At 32.2% G+C, this 23,310-nt stretch overlaps 1 long non-coding RNA gene across 1 annotated transcript in view; it reads left to right on the forward strand.

The window, feature by feature from the left end:
- Positions 1-22,967, forward strand: part of LOC127719776 (uncharacterized) — a 116,796-nt gene extending 93,829 nt beyond the window's left edge. Inside the window, exon 3 of the long non-coding RNA XR_007990485.1 lies at positions 22,934-22,967. This is a non-coding gene — a long non-coding RNA (uncharacterized LOC127719776). The remainder of the gene's footprint in view (positions 1-22,933) is intronic.
- The last annotated feature ends 343 nt before the right edge of the window (positions 22,968-23,310 follow it).

Consider the following 23,310-nt stretch of genomic DNA (forward strand, 5'->3'; position numbering starts at 1 on the left):
ATAATATATTGAATGAAAAATTAAATGAATTAGAAAAGATCAATTGTTCCAGAGCTTAGAGTAACTTGTACTGTTCATCTTCTTTGTAGTAAGTTATCCAAAAAAACGATCTAAAACAGTTCCAGAAATAATTTTATTCATTCAAAAACTACTGGAGCTAAATCCCCGGTCACACCTTACCGGATTGCGCGAACGGACGCCGTTTATGTCCGGTAGACGTCCGTTCTTATCGGTTAGACGTCTGTCCATATCCGTTTCATGTCCGTTCAGCGTTTGTTTTATCCGACGACGTCCGTTTTGTCCGGTGAAAAATTTTGAGCATGTTCAAAACTTTGAACGGACGTCCAACGGATGAAGTGTCCGTTGAACGTCCGGTAGACGTCTGTTTTTTACGATACTCGTCCGTTCCGTTTCCGTTTTGTATCGTTACTTGTCCGTTGGAGGTCCGGTAGACCAATTCACCAACGGACTTCTACCGGACGTATAACGAATAAAACGGATGATGAACGGATGTGAAACGGACATGAACGGAAGTATAACGGATAAAACGGATAAGTACCGAATGTAAAACGGATAAAAACGCTTCCGTTAGGTGTCCGTTTTATGCGGTACTCGTTCGTTGGATGTACGTTCGACATCCGTTCTGTCCGGTACGTTTCCGTTTCTCGTACGTTGCATATATCCTGTGTGTGTCCGTTAGGTATTCGTTACGCATCCGTTTTATTTGGTCAGTACACCAACGCACTCCCAACGAATAAAAATTTTGTCAACGGAAAATTTGTGTTTCCATCCATTCGGCGTCCGTTCGAACTATCCGGTAAGGTGTGACCACAACTTAACAAAAAAACATCAATATGAATTATAAAATTTCACTTTAAGATGTTTCATTTGGACATCAAGATAGCACAGACACCTACTAGTATTCGAATTTTATGTCATAACGTTTGTCAAGTTTTGTAATTGTAAATCTCCACATATCATATGATGTGTAGGAAGGTTATAATGTAGAATGTCGGAAACCGACAATACACATACGATATGTCTGTGCATTAACTGATATGTTTTCATATTCTTAGATCTATCACATGTATTAGAAATACAGTATACGATTGTATCATTTCCCTAGTAAAGAATAAACAAAATCAAGATAAAAAAACAAAAACTAAGGAACAATAAGAAATAAGTAAGTGTCTCGTGCTATGCAACATTGTTCCCTCTAATTTAAGGATCCTACCAAAAACATTTACCTAACAACAAAGGTCAAGATGTCATCCATATAAGCAATATCCTTCCTCATAAATCAGTCAAATATAAAACACCTCCCTACTTAAAATATCAGTGTTTTAAGCAAACGGTGTAGAATCCTGTAATTCAATAATCAATTGCCTAACATTCTTATTTGACCAACATAAGTATTCTATTGATATATCATCATAATGAACCTCGTTACAATTGGTGACCGTTACAATCTCAACTGTTCTCTCTAAAAAGCCTACATACTGCGTGCATACAGTCTTTTACCTGAAAGGCAACTGTAAAATGCACATTTTCATACTAGTATTTCAACAGTCAATAGAACAAACGTGAAAGAGGGGGCTTTATAATATTTCGGAACGGCTTAGGGCTTCGAGGACGTGGATAAAAATAAAGACGGAATAAGTTTATAAACACCTATCTATACTACTAAAATAACGAGGTCCAACTTGTAAACCGGCATGACGTAAAAATGACGAATCAAAGAATTCAACTGTATATAAAAAAAAATTTTTTTGGTGTTGAATTGAAAATTACACCATTCCAGGCCCTTTTGTTTTCCACATAATTAATATTACCAATAATTAACAAGTTAAATAAAAATAAAAAAGCGTGCAAATATAATGAAAGCAAATTATTTTTGATATATGAATCTCCAGGGTCAATGCTCATGCGGCAAACACCTCTATGTGCATTGAATGGAGGAACTAGCAATAATTGAAATATCATAAAATACTAACAAACCATAAAAAGATAAATTAATTAAGCACAGCTGCGAAAACTGTATACCTTCAATTGATAATAAGCATGACTTTATTAGATGACAATACGAATACTAAATATCCAGGTTGAAAATAAAGCGTAGGTACTTTAATTCAGTCACGGTGCTTGGTCTTCTAGTTCTATATATATCTTCAAAGACCAAGTGATGCTAGACACATGTCCGACTCTAATGCAAAACATATTGTTCGATATTCTTGCAATTCTAAACTTTGATTGGCAGCATTACAGCATACAAAAGACCAATGGAAATACTGATATCTGCTTGTTAGAATGGAAAAAACGTTTTTTTTTTTGAAAACTCGCTTAAAGTCAAACAAGATGTTCTCTGAAATTGATATGATCATTTAAGCTTCACTGATAAGGTATTTCTGTTCCTTCGTTTATCGCCAGCTTGTTCCTTTTATAGTCGGATGCAACATACATTAAAGAACCTCATGAAGGTATAAGTTGACCATTTTTCTTTATGAAACAAAGTAAGATAATTTTTTTTCAAGTTTGGAATGGGGAATGCTCGTTTCATATGGTGAAAAGGTCAAATGTTTTATACTATTGCAAGAGGAAAGATAATTATTTAATGTATGTGCCCTAATAGATCTTTGATTATTTGGGTTTGTACTTACATGAGTAACACGACTGGTGTCACGTGTGGAGTAGGATCTGCTTAACTTTCCGAAGTATCTAAGATCACCCCCGCTTTTTGGTGGGGTTGGTGATGTTCAGATTTTAGTTTTCTATGTTTTGTTTTGTGTACTGTTGTTTGTCTTTTGGTCTTTTCTTTTTTTTGCCATGGCACTTTTAATATATTTTCGACAAATGAGTTTGAATGTCCCTTTGGTATCGTTCGCCTCTCTTTCAAGTATCAGCATCTTCATCACACATCCCCTAGAATAAGTAGTTTCACAATAACTTTGAATTCCGGCTGTAATTGCTGATATAGTTTATGTAATAGTTTAGAAAGAGGTTTTGTGGAGGACATGGAAGACCCAGCAATAATAATAATTTGTGTATCCAAACAACAGTGAAAGAAGATCCAGTTCTTCATCTTTTGTTGACATTCTAAATTAAATGAACAAGGAATTACCTATGAATATTCAGGAGTTCCTGAAAGTAAGTGTCATGGGGGTATATTTTGAGTTTCCAAATGAATTGTAAATACTCAATATCTTTATCAAGTAGTTGATGTAATGTGATTTACACACAAACAAATATGTTCTTTTGTGGCTCTTTTCACAATAAATCTTTCGAATAAAATTAATTGTAAATTAAAATGAAATATTCATGAATTACGAGTGGTTTTAGTAAAATGAGTCGAAGGGCTTTATCTGCGGGAACAACAACATAGTTGTCATGGTGGTTTGATAGGTTCTACCCATGATTCTGGGTTTTTAAAGATCGATGTTGCATTTGAAGTCATAGACCCATTTAATTTTTTAGGTCTAATTTATATCAAAGAACTGCCTTAACACATTTAGATAGAGCATCTTCTTCTTCTGTTGTGCGCTTAGTATATTGCCTGGCATCATCATTGACTGAATTCATCAGTATTTTAAAGTTTCCAATTGATTGATTAAGGATCAGGATATTCGGGACTTTGGATAACATATTTTGCAGATAAGTGTCATTGATATGTCCAGGATACCTGTACAAATGTGGCCAGCTGTGAATGGGAGATAGCACAGATGCAGTCAGGCGTTTTATACTTGAAGACGTCAATATTGAGATTATGAAAAACTTGTTTGTAATTGAAAATTTAAGTTGCAATTAGTTGTGTATATGAATGATAGGACCATACTGATCCTTAAAGTAAGTAGGTGCTTTTAAGATATTGCCTAAATTGATTGCATGGATACATTTGTTGGCAAAGAATAGTTTTAGAAAGGATGTTTTCTTCTGTTCATCTTCCCCAATGCGGTCTGAAAAATCGTTTACTAACATATCCAAAATGATAGCTGCAAGTTTCTATTGGATTGGATGGGGATTTGTAACAATGGTTTCCAAACACAAGCTGTAGAGAAAATGCTGTTTTAAACAAGGAGAAGTGAGAAAATCTGCATGCGGATGTGATGACCCACGAACCATTCACATTAAAGATATATTAATTATTTTATTAACAAAGAGTTATTTGTAATAAAGATATTAGGAATAATTGTAGTTCAATTAAGAACAAATCAAAACTTTATTTTTGTGTGACTAATGCAGAATGATAAAATTTAGGCATAATCGGGAAATGACAGTTTACACATGTAAATTTGTTACAATTCCATCTTTATTTTCATAATGATTTTTCAGTTTTCCTGGAACTAAATATCGGTGAAGTAGAATAAATTACATAACACCTGTTTCATCATATACTTATTCATGATACATATCTTTTTACAAAAAAGTAAATTTAATAGCACCACATTCAATCCTAAATACAGTTCCAACTTCACCATGAAATCAACTCTTACTGCAAGAAAGTAAAACTAGTTACTAGAAAATAAAGTTACGATTTCGATTGTAATCATTGATAGGGGCTACTGAAGCACATATGACATGATTGTCAAGTCACAGTCAGTTTGAAAGCATGTTGTAAAATTCAGATAAATTATGATTTTTTTTTATTATTAATAATGTTATTTATTGCACCTTTATCATAGAAGATTCCAGTATTGTTATGAATACAATTTAATGAACAAAATCAACAAAGATCCTTCTAAATTCACAAAGAAAATAATCAATAACACTGACGATACATTGATCATGATATCTTTGAAATTATCAGGAATACACTTACCATACTGCAGACATTTACAACGGGGGATTGAATCTAAATACATCTTATTGATAATAGTTCTTTTCTTGGTTTGGATATTTAAGCTCACAAGTGAAACACAATATGAAAAGTTACGACAGAAGAGACGATTTTTCGTTTCCTTTGCATTACATTTTAGCATTTCTTTGGCCATTTCTTATGGTATATAAAATTCACAACACGTTCGCTTTATCCGTGTCTGTCATAAAAGTTTTTGATTTATTGGAGCGTTATTTACACTTCAAACCAGTAAAAGTCTGAAAAGAGCACTTTTTGTGCTCGACTGTATTGATTTTTTATTCTACCAGTGTGAATTGGCATGAATTTTACTCGACCTTTACAGTGACCGTATTGAAAATCTGCTACTCGATCTGACTGATACAGTCATAAGCTATTCTCGACTTGTACTTAACCAGTTCTTGACCTGTTTTTAAAGTATGCACACAATTTGATCAACGGAATTAAAGGTCTGAACCATACCCTACCAAGTCTTAACCCTACTCGACCAATTCTGAACCATACTCGACCAAAGCCTGAAACTTACTCGACCACAAATTCTTTACTTTATCGATCATCAATGTATAACTATAATTCGGCCGACAATAAACCTCTTATTTTAACACTGAGTTATCCCCTTTGCTTTAATTATTTCTTATTTTCAGTTGCTAACAAATATGACAAATCGCTTTTTTATTTAGTACCTCTTGGTCAAATGTCTAGCCAAGGGAAAGTAATTTTGTAAAGAAAAGACTCTAAATACAAAAAAATAAGAGGTATATATTACAAATGGGTCGAGAATTGTTGACTTGGTTGAGTATGGTTCATACTTGATCTATTAGGGTTCGGACTTAGTCGAGTACGGTTTAGACTTGGTAGAGAATGGTTCATACCACATCTCCTTATTTTTATACCGCAGTCAAAGTTAATCTTAGTAAATTAGGATATATTTATGTCCCTTTTGGTCAGATGTATCGTTTTGTATTTAGTTTGATCGTTATCGATGAAAGTAAATCCAGAAATGCATTTCCGAAGCACCATAATTATAGTGTTATGCTTAATATAAGGTCGATATCGGTGCTGGTTGACTGTTGGTCCCTGATTGTATCATCAGCTCAGACGCGAATGCGTGGCACTGGCATAATTGATAACATATTTGTATTTTATTCACCGTAGAATATAAGGTTCCAACAACCCCAGTCAAGATTTACCAGAAGTTGATTTGACCATTCTTGTAGGTCATATGTCTCCTCTAGTAATCAAGTATTTTTTCTTGAAATGTCCTGTACCAAGTCAGGAATATGGCAGTTGTTATCAAATAGTCCGTTTCTAAGTATGTTGGCGTTTGTTTTTGTTGCACTTCAGTGTTTCTGTTGTTCCGTTGTTTACCTCTTATAGTTGATGTGTTCCCTCGGTTTTAGTTTGTAACCCGGATTTGTTTTCTCTCAATGGATTTATGACTTTATAACAATGGTATACTACTGCTGCCTTTATTTACATCCTTGGCTTCAAAATTTTGGGTTTGAATGTTTCTGGTGAAGATACATACTGAAAAGAGCTTTGCACGCAACATATTTGTTGTGTTATTATCATTAAAAACCTACACTGATGCCTTTCATATTTGCATTCACACATTTTGTTGGGGAGTTTGATGTACCTTAAAATAATTGTTTACTAACTAATATCATCATTGTGATTTAGATCATAGATGTCTTAAACTATGTATGATTCATGCAACTAAGTGGTCAATGGATTATTTTTTCTTACAGGTTATCAGTTCCAAATCGTAGTAAGATCGTCATGCTCGTTGATTATTGCCTCTATAATTACTCACATAGACTTTATATTGCTAAATGAATGCACAATTTATCACTCAGTGATATCCGATTACATGAAAAAAAATCATCAAAGATGGTTAAAAGGCCATATTGAGTACGAAGTGAAGAGCATTGAGGACCCAAAAATTCCGACAGGTTTTGCCAAATTAAGAAAAATAGTCAATTCTTGGTGGTAGAAATTCCTTAGTTTTAAGACAAAATTAAAGTTTGGAAACTTAATTTATATATATGACAACATCAGTGATATGGCAGTCAAAACAGACTTTTACTAGGGGAGAAATAATCTTGATCACGAAAATACTTATATGTTGGTATTCCAGGAAGTTATTTATTCTCAAGGTGCGAGTGACATTTTACGCTTGTTTCATTAGAGTTTTTTTGTTGATATTATATTGTAGTTAGGGAAACATGATGTTTTAATGATCTGAAATTGGGCTTTGAACCAGCTTTCGGTAACTGCAAGAACTCCTTGATCGATATGTTGAGTCGTTTCTCATCTGTTATTTGTTTTTGTTTACATTTTTGCTTAGTACCGATCTGATGAATTTAACCAATACTTAACTGATTTTACTGTTCTATTACTGTATTGTCAAAACCACAGTCCAGGGTATGGGGAGGTTGGAGCATTCAAAAACATTTTCACCCGCCAAATTCTGTATATGCCTGTCCTATGCCGTAAACCTCTAGTCCAGTAAGTGTACTATGCTTTCTTAATATAATAGAACAAACATAAGTTTGGATACTGAATGGCGCAGTGACCACCTCAAATTTTATTTCTCTAATACAATTTGTATCTGCCTTAAAAGTCCATCAAACTACAATATTAATTAAAGTCCATCGAAACAACACAAGATCCATTTGCTGGCAGAATCTTGAACAATGTCATGTTCTGTAACAAAATAACCTACAAAATAAATACAGCACATTAAAATACTGTACTATATAATAACAAACATACAACTTCAAATACTTTTATGAAAAATACTACTTCTACGTATATATACTTAGTGTGTTCGTGTGGTCACTACCCAGTCCTCGATAACTAAAATCCTAGCAATTAGTTTATATACTGACCGCCAAACTGGTTAAAGGCAATAGTTACACAACCAATATAAAATCCCCATTTTCAAATTATTGTGCAATCTTTCAAATTCATTCCGCATGTATACCGCACATGAATTCGTGTATTGCCCATTAGTTACGAAAAATATTACTTTTCTAGGAAACTTTATTCTGATTTAAGTGGACGAAGTTTTGACCTAACTCCTAAATGCAATATATTTAGCCGTTAAATTTTGTTATAAGAAAAAGAAATTAAAAAGTCTTAGATTTTACCTTTAATAGGTTCCAATGCAAATAATTTTATCTAAACTCAATATTTATCAGTACAACATCCCTTAGTAAGTATTTATCGCAAGAGGAACTAACCCAATATACAATACTTCTGGATTCTTATGTCCTTTATAAGGTGTTGATTCTTCCAAGATACAATTTTGATGTACAGGGGGGACTAGTTATACACATGGAATACAAATAACAAGTCGTCGAATTGAAATTTGCTTTATTTTAGAAGTATACAAACAAAGTTTCCGCTATCTTGATTCCATGCTAAAACAACAGTAATGTTAAAATACCTATTGATATCACAGTACATTTGTTAGTCCTCTTCGCGGTTTACGTTTAAACCATGTCGAATTCTCTACAATACTTAACGACTTGGAAGTTGTTTTTTTTTAAACGGGTTTTGGGGAAATCAGCTTTAAATTGTACAGTTTGAAAAAAATATATATATGTCTACTAAGTTTTGATTTTTACTCGCTGTGACACAGGAAAATGCACAGAGTGCCTCGCTGTTAGTTCTGTTTTTACAGCTCTTACATATATTTTTTTTCAAATTATTCAACAACATGTTAATATTGTAGTTTGATGAATAAAGCATACATACATAAAAATCCAAGTAGACAAACTTGAAATACTAAACAATATTCCTACTGATAATTATATGTTAATCCTTATACGCATTATTGTCAAAGATTAATGTTTATGTTGACATTTATTCATTATGTAAATATTTGGAATAATATATATTGTTTTTCAATTTGTTTTAGTTGAAGTAAATTTTTCATTCGACCGAATTACATTTGATTCCTTTCACCTGCTTGTAATTCGTAGATTTGAATTATATAAAGAAATTAAAAAGTCTTATTCACTAGCATGGAAGACTAAAATTATGTTTCTACTACATAAAGTAATATGTTAGTTCCAAAATACACTTTTTTAACCAAATAAATCATCTAGGACATGTTTTATAGAGGTAATCTTTAATTTGAATTTGCAATTATAAGTTCACATTGAAACATTTCATATACTTTTCTACAATTAAAATGTTTTATAGCCAGCATGGACAGTATGTGATTCTTGATGATTGAAGTTTTTTATGCAGATAATTTTCTTTGTGTTAGCAGTCCTAGTTACTGGCTCATCTGGTTAGTGGTGGGGCAAAGCAAGATATAGTTGCAGTAGTATTTATATATATATATATATTATTTAATTAAGTATTATTTATTTCTATCACGTTCTAATAATTATACTTAACTGACATACCTGAATATTAATGTAGATAATGTTAATGTACAATCAATTCCACAATTGATTAAAGGAAAACGGTAGTATTTATTCTTCCATAGGCAACAATACTAACATTTTCTAAGTTTACCACTTTTTAAAATAAAAACCTGTGATATTAGTTCTTTATAATTCTGTTCGAGAAATTGAAGTCAAATGGTATCATGACCATCTTCAAACGGAGTTTGTTAATGGTTTACATGACCATCGTCATTTTATATCAAATTTATGAAAATTTGGAAGTCTTTTCGAATAATTCTCCAGAAAATATTTCAATGTTTTTCAAAATTTATATTCTAAACATATATACTGAAGTTATTCATAGATGAATAAAAACAAAAAATATATTGTATCCTTACATCCAAACACAGCGCTCCTAAATTGACTTTCTTCAGGTGATTTCGGTACACAAAAGGCCAACATAAAGCCGGAATATTTAATACTGCTTTTCCCCCAATAAACAACTGATAACCGAAAACACTATGACATTGATAATGCCTGATGATATAAATACATTAAAATAATGACATTATTTATTTATTGATGTTATATTTTGGTAAACGCCTAACAATACGTAGTTCATCTACCTCAAGAATCCCTGAACTTCTGGTACTAATGAAACGGGCACCTTCACTGAGATAGCTGTGTCAGTGGAGTAATTGTTAACAGAGTGTGCAATATTGATGTTGAATAAACAAAATATATATATTTTACCCAACGTTATTACATGTTTATCAATAAAGTAGTTTTTTTTTCTATGAAGATTTTACTAACGTAGAAGTCGATCACATCATTGTCCTATGGTGTTTGGTGGATATTTGTCTCATTACAAATCAGACCATATTTCCTAATGTTTATTACATGAATTTGTTTTTAGTAAAATGACTTCATGTTTAACTAAAGTTTTAGAAATCCTTCTTCACTTTCCATGCAATGTTATTCAGGACAATGCAAATACATTAAAATTGTTTAAAGTATTTTATGACGTTTTCATATAACACTGATACATAAATACGGCTTACGCAATAAATATATTTCGAATTCAGGGTACAACAATTAAACACGGTTTAGTTTAAAGGACATATAAATCGTTTCTATCCGGTTAAACTTGGCGTCGACTGTTAGGTCACCTCCAAAGAAACCTTAAATCCAATAGATTGTCATATGACCCACAATTCCATGATTTAAATGTGTTAAACATGTTGCTATCTAGAAATTTGACAGAATAATGCTTCATTTTTATTCCTTTCATTGGAAAATATACATATTTTATTATTTATTTCAATATAAGCAAGAGTCATCATTAATGATTATGCAATATTTTATTTTTTTCGAATACGACTTCCATTAAGTCTATTGAAATGCAAATTGATTACATCATGGAAATATTTCTCATTTTTGGAAAATAAACAATATTAGAAATGATCAGTGCTTGTAACCAAATGTAACTAATTGAAGTAAGGAATGTCTTTGATCATGTCCATATAGACGAATATGCTTTCCGTTTTGTAGTTTTTTTTAGTATTAAAGCATTTATTAGAAAAAATGTTCTGCCTTTTTTGATAAATCTTAACTTATTTATTTATAATTTCGCTTACAAATATATATTCTCAAGCTTTCTCCACCTGAAAAAAGCTAAGTTTTCCTTCTTTGTGCGATTTAATTATAACTTGTCTCATGCTTTTATTCGTTACAATTTCTAAACAACACATTGTGTAGATGGCAAAAAACCAATTTATCAGCGTTTGAATGGAAATATTTTAATGTAGAAACTCTTAAAAGTAAGGCGAGACTAAATTGAAAACACGTATGAATAAAAAGATAAAGTTTATACGTCAATCAAATAACAACCAAAGACCCTTTAGAAATCATTCTGCCTCATTGACGTTTACTCTTTATTTCACTTTATTATATCTTTCTTTCACTTATGTTTACTTTTACTTAACAGAAAAAACAACGAAAACAATTTTGATTTTTGGTGTTTTAACGCCACTTTTAAGCACGCTTTTGGGCTATTTCGTGGCGGCCAGTTTTTATTGGTGGAGGAAGCCGGAGTGCCCGGAGAAAACCACCGACCTTCGATAAGAAAACTGACAATCCTAGTCAATAAAGATTGTAGTACGAAAACGAAAATGTAATAATGCATATGGGGTTACTGAACACTACCCAAAATCATTACCAGTCTACGAAAAATATGATATTGTACACGTTATGTGAATATATATGATTGTCATGATAGAGAAATCGCGTTTTTTTTTTAATAATAAGATATTTGCTAGTTAGAAAAAAAAAACCTTTGCAATCTCTGGTTTCTTGTAGATCCTTCTAAAGGAGACCCAAACTATTTTGGAACAACTGATTTATTCTGCATAACGAAGACAGGAAAGCGAGATTCACCATCCCGGTACACTAAAGCTCATAGTCATAGATGGATTCTATACAAGGGTCAGTACTTTGAAAGTTTAAGCAACGGTGATTTTTTTTTTACTACTAATGGATCCTCACAAGAGTCAGGCAAGTGCTCAACCAATCGTGAAAGTAAACCAGCTGGATACAGTTCTCTAAGCGTGGATTGTATCAAACGCTGTACAAAGAACTATAAAAGAAAATATGGATCATACGGATGGTGGGGAAACAACTGCCATATATATGCAAACCGTATCTCCGAAATCCTGTGTACCAGAACAACCTGCCCATCATGGTGTGTCTAATGAACTAGAGTCAACATTTCCCTACATTAAATCTTTTAATTTGTTGAGAAAAAAGCATATCCTACCCTAAAGACATAACTGATGCTTTCGTGAACAATACTTTAAACTTTACTTTTACTCTTGATTATTTTGAAATTTAAGTCATATATTTATAATAAGTAAATAAAGCTTTAATGTTGTTTGACGAACTTAATTTCTTATTTTTACTTTCAACTGTTGACGAAAATCTTGTATTCAATACCTGCAAACTGAAGTTCACCAATAATGTCTATCAAGACCGTAAGAATATTGTCAGAGGAATTAATGTTTTTAACTGTAATATTAATGTAACCAAAATAAAAATGACATTTTTTCAAGTTCGTTTGTCCGACAAAAATGGATGTGTTTCATTTGTTTTGGTAAAAGTGTTACCCCTTTTCTGCAATGTGAGGACACTCATCAAAGATGCTGCTAATGTAAAACGAATTACAAGATCCTGACTTGAGAAATGCACATAAATATGGCGGATTGAAACGTGTTTAGGAGTGTTAAAGCTTCTCTCTAATCGAGATAAGTGGTGTAAGAGCACAACATTTCATAAGCTTTATATTAATGATTTTTGCTGCCAATATCAGCCACCTTCATCTGACTGCTTCTATAAATAGAATATCGGACCAACTAAATGATCAATTTTTCCATAGCATTTGGTTACTTGTACTTTTTCATCTAATTATTGTAAATTATCAAACAAGGATAAAATAGTTCCAAAAATAATTTTATCCATTTGAAACTATTAGGTCTAAGGAAATCAATATACATTGTACAATGTTGCCTTTAGACATTTCCTACATACCTGAAGATTGCAAATATTCGTAATTCATGTAATAAAGGTTTACAGAATTTTGTAAACATAAGCTAATCTAGATCTGCTTGTAGCTATGCTTCTCCTCATTTCACATGTTCACACAATAGGGAGTTTATTGACAGGGATGAGCAGCAGGTTTTTAAAAACGAACGACGGACTATACAAAATTTATTAATTGGGTGACCAATACGATATGTATGTGCTTCAACTGATAAGAGACATCTTTTCACATCCTTAGATCTATAACTAACAGAAAAACAGCCTAGTTCCCAGCAACGTCTTCTCTGTTTTTTTGTTACTTGCGTTTTTACTTTGTATCGATCTGATGCGTTAAGCACTTTTCAACTGATTTTTATAGTTTGTTCATATGTTGTTCCGTTACACCACTGTCCCAGGTTAGAGGAAGGGTTGGCGCCCGCAGACTTGTTTAACCTCGCCACATTATGTGTGTAAGTGTCCTAAGTGAGGAGCCTGTACTTCAGTGATTGTTTTACTGCGTTTGGATTATAGAATATTCCCTCAGTTTGTGTTTTTTGTCCGAGATTACAGCATCAATAACCTTTTATTGCGTTTAATTTCGTCGATTTCAAAATTCTTATGCCACCCATAAGGAAAATGAGAAAAAGACATTCTTATGCCACCCATTTAGGCAATATCCTTCCTGATAAATCAGTCAAATCTAAAGCACTTTCCTACTACAAATATCAGTCTTTTCCAATCACCTCTTATACCACTTATGCGGCGTGATCTACAAGTACATGTTGCAGCATCTTAGAATTCAAAACTTTTCAAGTCCTAACCTACTCATTTGACCCACAAGGGTGTTCGCTTTAGATATTATCTTAACGACTTATCGGTATAACTGGTGACATTAACAATACTTGTCAATTGTTCTCTATAAATAACCAAAATACTGCAAACGTAAATTCATAAACTGGTTAAACAACTATAAAATAAAACAATCACACGAGTATTTCGCCAGACAATGGAACAAACGTGACAAAGTCAGTAGATTTATAATCTTTCCAAACGGGTTAAGGCTGCGAGGACGTCGATAAAAATAAAACAAGTAATAAGTTTTCAAAAACTCATCTTATATATATCTTCAAAGACCAAGCGATGCGTAACATATGTCCTACCCCAATGTCTAATATGTTGTTCTCTTGTAGTTTTAAACGTTAATCGAAAGCATAAGTTCAACCATTCTTGCAGTGGAAAGGCCAGGGGAAATACTAATTATTACTTTTAAGAAAGGACAAATGTTTCTTAAAATATCCACTTAAAGTCAAACAAGTTCTCTGAAACTAACCTGATCAGTTAAGTTTTACTGATGACGTATTAGTGCCCATTCGTTTCTCCTCGGTTTGTTCCTTCTTTCGTTCGATGCAAAACCAATATGACCTCAATATAAGCTAGCATTATCCTTTAAGTTAAGTTCCTTCAGCTTAATAATCCCGTCTATTGCATTGAACGTACAATACAGGATATTTCTACTCCCCAACGACGGATGTCGTAAGGAAAGAGAAAATTGTGAAACTTCACGTTCTTCCCACAAATTTCAGTGGGGTTCGTGTTGATACATATTAAATTTTCTTTGAAGTTTTGTGGATTGATGTTCGGCTTTGTGTTGTTTTTAATTTCATTTATTTTCAGGGCCTACTTAAGACTCAAAGGGTAAAAATCCTACCAAATATTTCCATGCAATTACCTAACGTATAAAGTCATCTTTAGAACTCTTTCCAAATTTTTGCAATTCATATTGATATGACTAAATAGATTGACTTGAATATGATTAACACAAAAATGCTTTTATTTATGAAAGCAATTATTGACATTTCAAACGACGTAACTACTTATATGTAATGTGGTCATGTTTTGTGTTTGCACTAGTTATATGTATCAACGTTTATTTGTTTATGATTGTTTTTGAAAGGGTTTATTTAACCGGTGTTAAATTATTAAATTTTTGGTATTGTCAGGAAGATAATTGAAATCATTTTTTGGTTCTTAGATATGATGAAAATATATCATTTTGTTGATTAATTAAGAATTGTCATAATAAAAAACATATCTGATGTGAATAGACGGAAGTAAAAGTATAAATTAATAAGACTACAAGACATTGTCTAATATAAGAATTAATGTTCCGTCTGCTGCTTCCTGTAAAACTCTCGTTTCACTGGCATGGGTAATCGTTTTTTTAGAGAAATTATAGATTAGGCGAAAATTATCCGAAAAGAACAACATACTAATAAAAAAGACACAACGTACAAAAGAAATGCGTTGTACTATTACATATATAAAAGAAGGGCTTATTCGTTTTAATTCCACAACATAATATTTATGTACTATATGCGTCGATTGACGAATGATTGTCTACTACTACGGGGTTGCTTAAGTACTTTGACTACTAATGAGGGTATCGAACAGTTAGTGGAGTTATCTAGTGGTTAAATTCAGGGTTTTGTCGCAAACCAATATGACCTCAATATAAGCTAGCATTATCCTTTAAGTTAAGTTCCTTCAGCTTAATAATCCCGTCTATTGCATTGAACTTACAATACAGGATATTTCTACTCCCCAACGACGGATGTCGTAAGGAAAAAGAAAATTGTGAAACTTCACGTTCTTCCCTACCAAATATATCCATGCAATTACCTAACGTATAAAGTCATCTTTAAAACTCTTTTCCAAATTTTTGCAATTCATATTGATATGACTAAATAGATTGACTTGAATATGATTAACACAAAAATGCTTTTATATATGGAAGCAATTATTGACATTTCAAACGACGTAACTACTTATATGTAATGTGGTCATGTTTTGTGTTTGCACTAGTTATATGTATCAACGTTTATTTGTTTATGATTGTTTTTGAAAGGGTTTATTTAACCGGTGTTAAATTATTACATTTTTGGTATTGTCAGGAAGATAATTGAAATCATTTTTTGGTTCTTAGATATGATGAAAATATATCATTTTGTTGATTAATTAAGAATTGTCATAATAAAAAACATATCTGATGTGAATAGACGGAAGTAAAAGTATAAATTAATAAGACTACAAGACATTGTCTAATATAAGAATTAATGTTCCGTCTGCTGCTTCCTGTAAAACTCTCGTTTCACTGGCATGGGTAATCGTTTTTTTAAAGAAATTATAGATTAGGCGAAAATTATCCGAAAAGAACAACATACTTATAAAAAAGACACAACGTACAAAAGAAATGCGTTGTACTATTACATATATAAAAGAAGGGCTTATTCGTTTTAATTCCACAACATAATATTTATGTACTATATGCGTCGATTGACGAATGATTGTCTACTACTACGGGGTTGCTTAAGTACTTTGACTACTAATGAGGGTATCGAACAGTTAGTGGAGTTATCTGGTGGTTAAATCCAGGCCTTTGTCGCAAGTATTGTCAGACTAAACACTGTACCCCGTACTATCAGCAATATTATTGATGAAGCATTACATCATGCATTGACTAAATGTGTCAAGTTTCTATGAAGAATTTATTTGAAACACATATGTAGCAGGTCGGCTGTCAAAAGGAATCATGCATACAGATTTCCTAAGAGATTCTAATCAACATAATACAAATGCACCATTCATTAAAAAGAAATATTCTTAATTATACAAAAAAAGTGATTTCGAGCTTTTTGATATACACTTATTATCAATAATGCAATTGAAAAAAATAACAGTAGTTCCTTGTAATAAATATTTTGAGATTAATGCAGTAACCGGGAACATTAACAAATTATATTTCTGTGTGACTAATGCAGAATGAAAAATAGGCTTAAAAGGAAAATGACAGTTTACACATGTATGTTTTACAATTCAAATGTTGTTTACATTATAAAAATAAGAAGATGTGAAATGATTGCTAATAAGTCAACTCTCCACCAGAGACCAATTAACATAGAAGTTAGCAATTTAGGACGGCCTTAAACAATGAGAAAACTCCATTTAAAGATAAAACAACTAAAACGAGAAATCTAACGGCCTGATTTATGTGCAAAACAATAAACAAAAAAGTAAATATGATACACATCAATAAACGATAACCACTGAAGTACAGGCTCCTGACTTGGGACAAGTATGTACAGAATGTTGTGGGGTTCAAATTCAAATCTTATTAACTTTGGGTTAAACATATTAGCGGGCGCTCAACACTCGCAGTAGCCTGTGACAGCGGTGTAACAATTTAACATAAGAACAAACTATAAAAATCAGTAGAAAAAGCATTAACCCATCAGATTGATACAAACGCTCGGTATACAGATATTGACAAATATAACGCCTACCCATGTTAAAATGAGCATAGAGCATGGCATGAAAGAATTATTTCTTAAATACACAAATAAAAGATCTGACAGTACATATAGTTACTGAAATTTATTTCACAGCCAATCACAGCTTGATAGAAAAAATACAATTTTACATTGATACTAAATATCGATAGAATGAATTACATAACGCCTGTTGCATCATATCCATATCTGTAAAGCATATCTATTTCCATGACATGGTGAATTTAATAGCAGCATATCCAATCTAGAATACAGTTGAAACTTCATCATGAAAATAGCACTCACGGTAAGAAAGTAAAACTATCTGATGATGAGAAAATTAAGTTAAGTTTTTATTGTAATCATCGTCTTGTTTTCTTCCGACTGCGACATATAGCTACCTAATTAAAATTATCACCAAAGTTTTACTAACATGAGCAATACGACGGGTGTCACATGTCGAGCAGGGTCTACTTATCCTTCCGGAGCACCTGACATCAACCCGGGTTTTGGGCGGGTTTCTAGTTCAGTTAAAGGTTTTTTGTTTGATATTGTAATTAGAGAAACATGGTTTTTTAAATAGTTAATATTGAGCTTTGAACCAGCTTACAATAACTGCAAGCTCTCCTTGGTTGATACGTTGAGCCGTTCTCCGTGTGTTATCTGTTTTTTACGCTTAGTGCCGATATGATGAATGTAGCCCCTATTTAAAGGATTTTTACTGTTGTATTATTGTACTGTAATACCACAGTCCGAGGGTAGAGGCAGGGTGGAGCAAGCAAACGCATTTTGAACTAGCCACATTCTGCATAGGGACTAGATATATTATATGTAATACATTTTGATTTTGCAATCAGTAAATTATTATACAAATAAAATGTCTACTAATTAATATCTGCTTTATTTGTGTATCCTGTTATCCTGAATATATGTTAATACAACAGTTATGTTAAAATAACTATTGATTTCACAGTCCATTTGTTAGTCCTCATCGCTGTCCGCGTTAAAGCAATGTCAAGTTTTATACAAATCCAAATGAACGATTTGAAATTGAAAAAAAAAGAATTAAAGTGTTCAAAGGTTAAATTTGATGATAAAAAAATATATGTAGATTGTCGCAAAATATACTATTTGATTTTTACTTGTCCTGTTTCCAAAGCTCAAGCTCCTACACATATTTAAAAAAAATATTTTCGACGATATGCAAATATTGTTAATCATTGAATAAAGCATACAAACCTAGAAAAGGAACAACACAGTAGTAAAATGTATTCATATGAAATGCAAATCAAATTTTCTACTAATAATTTGTTGTTTATTAATATACGCATTATATTCAAGGATTTATGTTAACGTTGACAATTACTCACTTTGCAATTGTTTTGATTAATATGTATTGTATTTCTCTTTTGTTTGTTTGTTTGAAGTGAATATTTTATTCTACTGATTTTAGTTTTTGGTTCATCAATTCATATTTCTTCAGCTGCTTGGAATTCATAATGGATAATTAAAATTTTTATGTGGAAATTTTAGTATTTACTAGCATGGAACTATAATCTAAAATCCTGAAAGTATTGATTTACTCCGTAGAATAAGTACGAAATTCGAATACGTATTTTGTCATACTTTTCAATCATCAATGGCATGTTTTATAACCACAATTTCCTATTTAATAATGCAAGTGGGAGTTCATTTTCAAACATTTTAAATATTTTGGTAGAATTGAAATTCATAATTAACAGTAGGTGATTCTTACCAAATAACATTATTAATTATAAAACACTGTGTATATTTTATGCGCATATTAGTATATTTTCATTGTTAATTATGTATTGATGATATTTTTTGATGCAGATAATCTTCTTGTTGTTAGTAGTACTAGTAACTAACTCCGCTGGTTGGTGGACTGGCAACATAAAGCGTTACAAATGCAATGGTAATTATATATATATATATATATATATACTAGTATAAGTGCCTAAGAATGTAACTTTAACACACTAATGAGTGTTATAAAATTAGTTGTTATATTTTATATTATTCACGCAATATTTCGCTAAACAAATTAGCTTCATCAGGCGCGTGCAGCCAACCAGGTAAACGTTAGAGTGTGTAAAGAAATTTTTGCAGCTCAATGTTAAATGTCTAGAAAAATATTTTTGCCGCTTATTGTACATAGCAATTCTTAAATCAAAACAAATAGTTGTTTTAGTTAAATAGAATGAAGTTCAGGATTTATTCCTTTGGTTTTGGGTAGAACTGTTTTTCATCTCTCTCATTAAGTCCATCAGGTTCAGGAGTACGTAGCTGATGCATCCAATACCTTTCTCTCTCTTTTCTCCTTTGGGAGTCCCAATTTTGGTTTACCTCAATTATTTGAAAGGTGATATTTTCAAAAGTATGCCCTGCTCTGAAGAGGTGTCTCGTAATTGGACAGTTTCTCCCTTATGTATAAAAAGACCGGTGATTGTTTAGTCTGATGTTGAATTTAGTTTCTGTTTCACCAACATACTGCAGCTTGCAAGTTCCACAAGTAAGAATATAAGTACTTTTTTCGGTTTTGCAATTAGATGTAACATAGATGTGGTATCGCTGCTTTGTTACTGTGCTGCTGAAAGAGTGGTCAGTGTTGGCGACTTTACAGCACTTACAATTGGTTCTTCCGCATTGTTTGTAACACCAAATCTTAGAAGTCTCTTGTTTCTTTACTTTAGATGTGATAAGTATGTCTTTGAGATTTTTGGGTCTGCGATATGCAATAACAGGAGGTGATGGAAACATTTCTTTTAAGGAAGAGTCATTTTCGATAAGACGCCAGTACTTGCGGATAGTAGATGAAATATTTGTCAAATCGGGATGGAAGGTGACAAACGGAATTCTATCTGCGCGGGTCGTCTTATCTTTGTATTCCATGAGGATATATCGATCTTTTTCTTGGGCTTTATCAAAAGCGTCTGTGATGTCAAAAAACAACCAATTGTAAGTGCTGAAAATCGCCAACACTGACCACTTTTTCAGCAGCACAGTCACAAAGCAGCGATTCCACATCTATGTTACATCTAATTGCAAAACGGAAAATAGTATTTATATTCTTACTTGTGGAACTTGCAAGCTTCAGTATGTTGGTGAAACAGAAACTAAATTCAACATCAGACTTAACAATCACCGGTCTTTTTATACAAAAGGAAGAAACTGTCCAATTACGAGACACCTCTTAAGAACAGGGCATACTTTTGAAAATATCACCTTTCAAATAATTGAGGTAAACCAAAATTGGGACTCCCAAAGGAGAAAACAGAGAGAAAGATTCTGGATGCATCAGCTACGTACTCTTGAACCTGATGGACTTAATGAGAGAGATGAAAAACAGTTCTACCCAAAAATAAAGGAATAAATCCTGAACTTCATTCTATTCAACTAAAACAACTATTTGTTTTGATTTAAGAATTGCTATGTACAATAAGCGGCAAAAATATTTTTCTAAACATTTAACATTGAGCTGCAAAAATTTCTTTACAGCCTCTAAAGAGTCTTTTACCTGGTTGGCTGCACGCGCCTGATGAAGCTAATTTGTTTAGCGAAATATTGCGTGAATAATATAAAATATAACAACTAATTTTATAACACTCATTAGTGTGTTAAAGTTACATTCTTAGGCACTTTTATAATTTAATGTAGTAACTGCATCAGTTTACTTACAAACTGATCCACGCCTAGATAGACTGAATGTTGATTGTTGCTATTTTTAGACACTGTATATATATACTAGTATATATATGGATATTTGGCTCAACACAAATCACACAATATTTCATTATTTTTCTATGTCATGAATTTTTCATCAGTATAATGACTTCAACTTGTTTAACATGCTGTTTGAAATACATTAAACATCCTTCAAAACGATTCATGCAATGTTATTTAGTAAAGAACAAATGCATCCAAATGGAATAAAATTCTCTATGCATTTAATATTAACTGTTAATGTTTAATGTTACAAATAAATCGTTTATGTTCCGTTGAAATAAGTATGGACTGTACCGTCAACCCAAAGAAACCACCTTGCCAGTAAATTGTCACATGACCTCCAATTCCATAATTTAAAATATTAGTAGCTAAAAATTGAAAGAGTTCTGTTTAATTTATATTGCTCAATAAAATGTACAATTTTCATTATCCTTTTCAATCTAAGCAAAACCATTATATATTGTAAGCTTTCCAAATACAACTGCGTTTGATTATTTGTGATGCCAACTAACTGCAACTCAAACATTCTTCACATTTTTGGAAAGTAAACAATATTTAAAAAAAAACACTGCTTATAAACAAATGTAATTGATGCATGAATAGCAATAAAACAGTAATATACCCTTCAATGGTGTCATAAACGAGGAAATTGGGTTGAGATGTTGGCTACGACAAATAAAACATATGTGCGGTCATCTCTGACAGGGATGTTTCACAATGGTAATCCAAATTATGATTGCGTCCGTCAACCATTCGACGGATTAACCCCCTGTTTACCATGAAGAACCCTTTGTTTAATATCGTCTTTGCCAACAATCTGGTATTACTATTATAAAAGTAAAAAGAAAACGCTGGAATATTTCGTCATTTGGGAGACATATACTCTATGAAGCTGCTGGTACAGTTTTGGCAGACAAAAATTCAAAATTGAAGTCCTGTTTTATTGTAAAATAATTTCGTAACCGATCCTAACCGCCAATTCAATATGAAAGCTAGGATATGAAGCCAACTTATACTATCTGTGATACCCTTTATTTGAAGTCGTCTTAAAAACAAATTTATGACATATATGAGAATAGTTGGAAATTTATCTTTATGAAAATTATAGCAGACTCAACACAACTTCGTTAAATTTGTAAATTACCGGAACTTATTATATACTTAGTAGTAAATACAGGTAAATTGTATGTGTAACACAATCAATGACAATTGTGCTCTATCAGCCATCCGTGATGATATCGATATCAGTCACGGTTGCAAAAGCCTTATCACACCCCTAAGTTGTATGACGTCACGTCATCGATATCAGTCACGGTTGCAAAGGCTTTTTTCAACCCATAGTCTATATTTCGTCATGTCACGTCTAAAAAAACATCTACTTTGGGTATATAATAAAGTGTATATGATATGGCTTTTTCAATATCACACACCGCATCAACCCTCAACCAATATAATCCCTCGAGCAGAGCTCTTGGTAATATATTGGTGTCTCGGGTTGATACGAAAAAGCCATATAATATTCTCTATTTAATTTAATCTAATATCCCAAATGTCCATTATTGTTATCGCTTTTTATGTGTTATTGAAGATCGTATACAGACCCATATACATATGAATAAAAAAAGATTGTATAAAAGTAAATATAAAACAATCAACTATCTAAGAATACCATTAGTGACCATATATGCATTTAAAGGTAAACGTTTATATGACAGTATCTAACAAAAAATTTCTGGGTTTGTTAGAATGCTCTTCAACTACAGTTAACCATTTATCTCTTTTGAATTCATATATTTCTTACGTACATTTATGTATCAATATCACCTAACACGAAAAAGCGAACGCGGAAACGAAAATGTTATAAGGTATAAGTGGTTACCGAATATAACAAAGATAATAAACAGTTTAAGAAAGTTTTGATATTGCGTAAGATTACATGTTTACAATTGTCATGGTAGAGAAATAAAAAGAATATAAATATACTTGTTAGAAACTTGTAGAAAAAACTAACGAAAGTCATCTCGTATAACTTGTAGATCCTTCTATAGGAGAGCCATACTATTTTGGAACAACAGTTTTATCCTGCATGACGAACAATGGGAAGCGAAAGGCACCATCAAGAAGCACTAAATCTAATAAGCACAGGTGGATCCTATACAAGGGATATTACTTTGAAAGATTAAGCAAAAGCGATGTTTATAATCCTGGATCCTCAACGAACTCTGACAAGTGTTCAACCAGGCGTGAAAGTAGACCAGCGGGATATAGTTCTCTAAGCGTTCATTGTATCATAAAATGCACAAATAGTTATGAAAAAAAATACGGATCATATAAAAGACGTACAAACAACGGCCGTCATTTTGCAAACCGTATCTCCGACATCTTGTGTACAAGAACAAGATGCCCTTCATGG

Source organism: Mytilus californianus, unplaced genomic scaffold (assembly GCF_021869535.1).
Source record: "Mytilus californianus isolate M0D057914Y unplaced genomic scaffold, xbMytCali1.0.p SCAF_11, whole genome shotgun sequence".
Lineage (NCBI taxonomy): Eukaryota > Metazoa > Mollusca > Bivalvia > Mytilida > Mytilidae > Mytilus > Mytilus californianus.